This window comes from Miscanthus floridulus, chromosome 5 (genome assembly GCF_019320115.1).
Source record: "Miscanthus floridulus cultivar M001 chromosome 5, ASM1932011v1, whole genome shotgun sequence".
NCBI classification, from domain to species: domain Eukaryota; kingdom Viridiplantae; phylum Streptophyta; class Magnoliopsida; order Poales; family Poaceae; genus Miscanthus; species Miscanthus floridulus.
This window is the reverse complement of record NC_089584.1, coordinates 105,653,541-105,660,618: the sequence shown is the minus strand read 5'-3', so window position 1 is coordinate 105,660,618 and position 7,078 is coordinate 105,653,541. Positions and strand designations below refer to the sequence as shown.

The 7,078-nt window shown below is 41.5% G+C and overlaps 1 pseudogene; it reads right to left on the bottom strand.

The window, feature by feature from the left end:
- Positions 1-3,229: 3,229 nt before the first annotated feature.
- LOC136455077 (uncharacterized) lies at positions 3,230-6,237 on the bottom strand (annotated as a pseudogene).
- Positions 6,238-7,078: the final 841 nt, after the last annotated feature.

Here is a 7,078-nt window from a genome sequence, read left to right as displayed (position 1 = left end):
GTTGGATGACTCTTTTGATGACACCAATAGACGCTTTGTGCGGAGAATCCAAGAATCTAAGGTCAGAGAGGCGTTGAAAAGGATGAAAGGAGGTAAGGCGATGGGACCGGATGGTATCCCAATCGAGGTGTGGAGATGCCTCGGGGACATAGCTATAGTATGGCTAACCAAGCTGTTCAACCATATTTTTCGATCGAATAAGATGCCTGACGAGTGGAGGAGAAGTATATTAGTACCGATCTACAAGAATAAAGGGGATATTCAAAGTTGTACTAATTACCGAGGAATTAAGTTGATGAGCCATACTATGAAGCTATGGGAGAGAGTTATCGAGCATCGCTTGAGAGCAATAACACGGGTCTTTATCAACCAATTTGGTTTCATGTCCGGAAGGTCAACCATGGAGGCTATTTTCTTAATAAGACAAGTTATGGAGCGGTATAGGAAGAAGAAGAAGGACCTACACATGGTTTTTATTGACTTAGAGAAGGCTTATGATAAAATACTAAGGAATGTTATGTGGTGGGCTTTGGACAAACATAAAGTCCCAATGAAGTACGTCGGGCTCATTAAGAACATGTACAACAATGTTGTGACTAGAGTTCAAACAAGTGATGGAGATACGGATGACTTTCCGATTAGGATAGGACTACATCAAGGGTCAGCTTTGAGCCCTTATTTGTTTGCCTTAGTGTTGGATGAGGTCACAAGGGACATACAAGGGGACATCTCTTGGTGTATGCTTTTCGCGGACGATGTAGTACTAGTTGATGAAAGCCGGACAGGAGTGAATCAAAAACTGGAGTTATGGCGGGAGACTTTGGAGTCCAAAGGTTTTAGACTCAGTAAAACTAAAACTGGGTATATGAGATGTGACTTCGGCACTACTACTCGGGAGGAGGAAGATATTAGTTTGGAAAGTCAAGTAGTGCCTAGGAAGGATACCTTTCGATATTTAGGATCAATGCTACAGAGAGACGGGGATATTGATGAAGATGTTAGTCATAGAATCAAAGCAGGGTGGATGAAGTGGCAGCAAGCATCTGGTGTCCTATGTGACAAAAGGGTACCACAGAAGCTAAAAGGCAAGTTTTATAGGACGGCGATTAGACCTGCTATGTTGTATGGTGTAGAATGTTGGCCTACGAAAAGACGACATGTTCAACAGTTAAGTGTCGCGGAAATGCGTATGTTGCGTTGGATTTGCAGTCATACAAGAAGGGATCGAGTTCGGAACGATGGTATACGTGATAGATTAGGGGTAGCACCAATTGAAGAAAAGTTTGTCCAACACCGGTTGAGATAGTTTAGACATGTGCAACGGAGATCTCCAGAGGCACCGGTGCGTAGTGGAATCCTAAGCCAGGATAGTAACGTGAAGAGAGGCAGAGGAAGACCGAAGTTGACTTGGGTAGAGGCAATAAAATAAGACTTGAAAGGATGAAATATACCCAAAGGCTTAGCCTTAGATAGGAGTGCTTGGAAGACAGTTATTCACGTGCCTGAACCTTGATTGCTTCTGCTGGGTTTCAACTCTAACCTACCCCAACTTGTTTGGGACTTAAAGGCTTTGTTGTTGTTGTTGTTGTTGATATTTAATGAAACTAATTTGATGTTGATGCATTTTTCTACAAACTTGGTCAAAGTTAGAGAAGTCTGAATTAAGACAAAACTAAAACAGCTAACATTTTGAAACCGAGAGACTATTTTTCAATCATAAAGTACACCGAAGTGCACAGTAGGTGATGTTTACGTGTATGGGACTGGCTAAAAAAATGTTAACAAACAGTTAGCAACCCTGAATGTAAGCTTATAAAAAGATCAGAATTGCTTTCGGGTCAGCAAATATGCCCTATTTTGCGCCCCCCTGAAGGTAAGAGTTAAGGCATTTTTCAAGTTTACATGGGAACCAACCAGTATTTTTGGGTATCCTGTATCCAGGTGATGGATTCTACATAAAGCTCATTGATCTAATGAAATGAAGAGGAATATTTGCCATGTGGTTTTCCTCTGCCAGCAATTGAAATAATATGCATGCAGATCTCACAAACTTTGGATTCAAGATACAATAGATTTATTTTCATAAGTTTGAATATCAATAAAATTAACTTTTCTCCTATATTTACAATAAAACTTGTTGAATATCATAAGATATATTAACTTACAGGCAGTATCACCAAGCAGAGTTTTGATATTTTGGGAGTGGGTCCAATGAGACAGTTGGATCTGATATGTTCATGAACATTGCAGCACACAGCCAAAATTCTGAATTTTCTTTTTCTATTCTCCCTGCTTTGGTTAGCGTGCTGTGAATTGTGATTACTCATGGCGCTGACTCATAAAATAATATAACATCATTCGCAAAAATATTCTTCGTCAAGACTGAAATTATAACATGCTGTAACAAAATTTTGTAATTATAATTGGTTTGAGAAGACCTTTTTCTTCTGGCGGAACATTTCATAAAGGGAATAACTGAGCTTCTCATGGCTATGTAATTCGATTGGTGCCATTTATACAAAATAATTTTTATCTCTTTCTCCGAATCAATTTGATAAGTAACAGGAATTTCTATTACCATCATGGTCTAATTTAATCAATGTTGATAAGTCGTATTTTTTACTTAGCATGAATCTTCAGTTGAGAGCTTGACGGTATAATTTCGGATCAGCCGGTGGCAAGCCATCTGATAATTTAGGCACTAACTGAACCACCCATCACAGAAGGTTCCCCGTCCACTTATCACATAATATTTCTAGGTCCCAATATACCAAATGCCAGATAGCTGCCTGTACTAACTAATGTGAATTTGTTCAATGGTACAGAAAAGTTAAGCATGCATAAATCGGACAGGCAGTTGTAGGACATATTGTGGGCAGCCTGGGTGGTTCATCTTTTTTATATATTAAATTCTTGGCAACAGAACCATCCTTTTCTAGATGGAAAGTATGAGCTCCTATTACAAAAAAAAAAAGGCATATCCTAAGCTCTTTCATTCAAAATCCACAATGCAAATAGCGGCCTTTATTTGAATACCTAACTGGGGAATAACTACATCTTATATTATCTCTATCCAATATTTATGTTTGCATAGGACAATTTCATGCCCAACATTTTCCACTAAATCGATAAAATAGTATGTGCGTTAAGAAAAAACAAAGGGCCAAAGTTATTGTTAGCGCCATGATAACAAATGGATTCAGATTAGCGATTATGCACAGCTCAAAATTCAACTCCCATTAGTAGCGGACACAACAGTGATATCACAAGGATTTAGTTTATGTACAATATGGGTCAAGATCCAGATTTCTAAAGTAAACTAGATTACACAAGCATGCGTGAGTTCCTGAAAAAGACCAGAAAAAGGCAACTTAAAGTCACCAAACCTCAGAGCTCACTATGCTGCGTAGAAGTCCTTCAAACACCAGCGAAGAGATCTTTGGCAATGACAAGCAAACCCTATAAGTCCTTAGCTCCCACTTCCAGACAATCCTTCAGCAATTCCCCTTCCTCCACTTCCCACATCGACAGAGCAATGTGTGAATCAGAGGCACCACGAGTGAGTAGGTCAGTTACCTCTTCGGAGAAGGCGAGGAGAAGGCCGTTCAGGAGCTGCGCGGCGGCGTCGCGGATGTCGCCGTAGTGGCAGCGCATCCACTGCGCAGCGTCAGTGGCGGAACGTAGGCGCGAGGCCTCCGCGGCAGCGGCGATGAGACGAGAGGCGGCGGCCGCGCAGGAGAGGCCGTCCGGTGGCAGATGAGAAGGCGTAGTGGCGGAGGTAGTCCCAGCCGAGTCCCCACGCGCCACGGGACCACAGCAAGGAAGCGATTCGCCGGATGCGTGCGGCCGCCGCGGCGTCCCCACGGGCGGCACGTGTGGCGGCGACGCGGGAGAGGAGCGAATGGGAGAGGGAGACGAGGGTGGCTGCCTGGCGCAGCGGGACGCGGAGCGCCGAAGCGAGTGGGATTGGAGTGGAGAAGATTAGGAGGACGAGGACACCAGCGGATCCAGAAAATATTTTAAGGGGACAAAATAACACTCATACTTGATCTTAAGTCTTAACTCCTTTACATTATAAAACTTTACATAAAAATTCATATGGACTCTACAGTAATTTGCACTGATTCGGTTTGGGTAGGGGGGCTTGAGCCCCCGCCCCACCACTGAATCCGCCCCTGGACGAGGACGAAGAGAGGGAGATGGGGTCACGGTGGTCGCCGGCGGCGACAGGCTCCAGCTAGGGTCATCGGAGGCGGGCAGGTGGAGAACTGGAGATGGAATTTTGGGATTTGATTTGATTCTGAAGTCCACTTAGAAAGGCCTCGTCTGCTCATTCGATGGGTTTTATCGGGCCCAATATTTTTGGGCTCATTTGAAAGGCCTTGGAACGGCGTGGATCGGAGCCCAAACCCCACCACCCATCTTTCCCCTGGCAAAGTGCAGATCGCAAAAAAGAGCGTTGGTCAAATTTTCTTTAATTTAACTAGATTTATAGGCTCTTCTAAAAAAAACTAGGTTTATAGGCAATATTTACAACATTTGTACTCAAAATAGATTTATTTTAAAAATATATTCAGTGATTCGCCTAATTATATTAGTTATGTATTATAAATATTAATATTTTTTTATATATATTTGATTAAAGTTAAAATTGTTTGACTTCTCAGAAAATGAGAATAACACTCTTTGTAAGGTGGAGGGAGTAATTTATTACTTCAAATGGAATGGACAATATATAAAGAGATAAATGCACCATAGGTCCATCAACTTTTTGTGATGTGTCATTCAGGTCCATTAACTCTGAAAGTGCAGATTTGAGTACATAAACTTTTTAAGTTGTGTCATTTAGGTCCATATCCCTCCGTTTGGGGAATAGATTGTACGTGGCAATACATGTCAGCAGTCACCGTGTCCATAGGTCAAGTGAGTAGCACGTGAGGGCCCTTTGCCAATCATTTTTTGTCGATAGCCCCCTATCCTTTCCATTCCCTCGTTCTTCACCCCTTCCTCTCCCTTCCCTTCAAAGCCGTTGTCCTTGGATTTCAAACGACGCCAGACGGTGGTGTCTTTCTCAAATCCCCGATGTTCCCTCAAGATTCTAGCTCCTCCGCTGCAGATTTGGGTAAACCAGGTGATGTTCCACTGATTAGGTGCACAGAATGCCACAAGTGGCAGGTGGTTCGGCGTGTTTCGAAGCAACCCTGGAGCGATGGTGAGATTTTCTACTGTTGCCCGGCCCACAAGGTGAGATTCAAACTGTTTTGATTTGACTGGATGTTTACATTGCACTTTGCAATGAAGATTGATCCTTTCCTCTTGCTTGTAGCGCAAAGGCTTGGGCTATCCCTTTTTCAAATGGGAGAAGGAGTATATCGAACATGTTGAGTCTTTGAAGAAGGAGGGCATGGGATTTTCTCAACATCTGATGCCGCAGGAGCAAGCAAGTGCCTCTAATGCCAAGCAAGTTGTGGAATCCAAAGAGCAGGAAGTAGCTGTAGGGATGATAAAGGAAAGAGGCATTGTTGTTGATGCTGATATTGTGAAACTTTTGCAAACCTTGGTTAGAACTGGTGATAACTTAGTTAGGTTGATGCAACTGATTTGTTTCATGGCTCTATGTATTACCTTGTTGCTGTTCTTGATCCTAGTTGTAATCACCATTAAGGTCTGAATGTGTACGGATAAATGACTAAGTTATGAAGTTCTATGCAATTTGAAGGTGTATAAAATGTGAATGTGAGTTTGCAATTTTTCTCTCATCTTAAAAAATGAAAGAAATCCAAACTGATTTCAACAAGCATAGAGTGTACATAGAAAATTAACTAAAATCCAAAGATGCTTTGATATCATTTCAGTGAACTAGAGCATTGTTTTGCAACCAAAGCATACATATAGTTTTGCTAGTATAGGATACCAAAAGCCATATACAAAAGATAGGAAATCTATAGTTTATTTCCTAATGTTTGCAGCTGAAACATTCACACAGTTTTGTAATGTTTCGAGCTAAAACATTCACATAGTTATACCTAACCAAAAGGTCATCTTTCTGCTATACAAAAGACAGAAAAAATGAACATGCACTTAGAGTTTTTGCATGATTTACAATTTCACACACACCATTACTTGTCCTCTTCAACCAATAGCACCATCAGGATTGTTCATTACAACAGAAACCTTCTTGTGGGATGTTTTCTTCTTGCCAGCAGCAGTCTTCTTTGTAGCAGTTGTTTTCTTCATAGCAGTGGACCTTGATATCCTAGCCTTTGTTGCAGTAGTGGGTGGAACTAGCCTAGCTGCTGGTTGGTTAGACAATATGAATCTTGGAAATGGAAGTGGTTCTTTTTCTAGTAATCTACTCAGTGATGACTGAGAATGGAGATGATTAGTTTGAATGAGATGCTGGGTGATCTAGAGGAATTAAATGACAGTGACACTAACCTCTGCTTGCATCTAGGACATCATGGTACTTGATAACTAGGACATCATTGGCATGTCAGTTTCTCCAAACATGGAAACCTGTAACATAAAATTGACAACTTAGATAAGACATACTAGTACAATGTATTGTCACATGAGCAGTTACCTGACTAATCACTGGCATAGAAGTTTGAACTAGCATCATTGCCATGTCACTATAATCTTCAGTTGCAGCTTCCTCAAAAAACTCTTCAGTTTGAACTGGCATAGAAGTTTGTGTCCTCTGTGTAGGTATCTTGGGTTTTAGTCCATCCTTTCTCATGCTACATGTAGCCTTGTTATGTTCTTTGTATCCATAGTATCTACATGTTATTTGAATTCCATGCTTTGTCAACCTTGGTCCATGACTACCTTGTACCTCATATGGCTGCTTCTTCCTTGATTTAGGAGGCCTTCCAACTTTCTTCACCAGTAGATATTTGGAAGGCCTCCTAAATCAAGGAAGAAGCAGCCATATGAGGTACAAGGTAGTCATGGACCAAGGTTGACAAAGCATAGAATTCAAATGACATGTAGATACTGTGGAGACAAAGGACATAACAGGGCCACATGTAGCATGAGAAAGGCTAGACTAAAACCCAACATACCTGCACAGAGGATC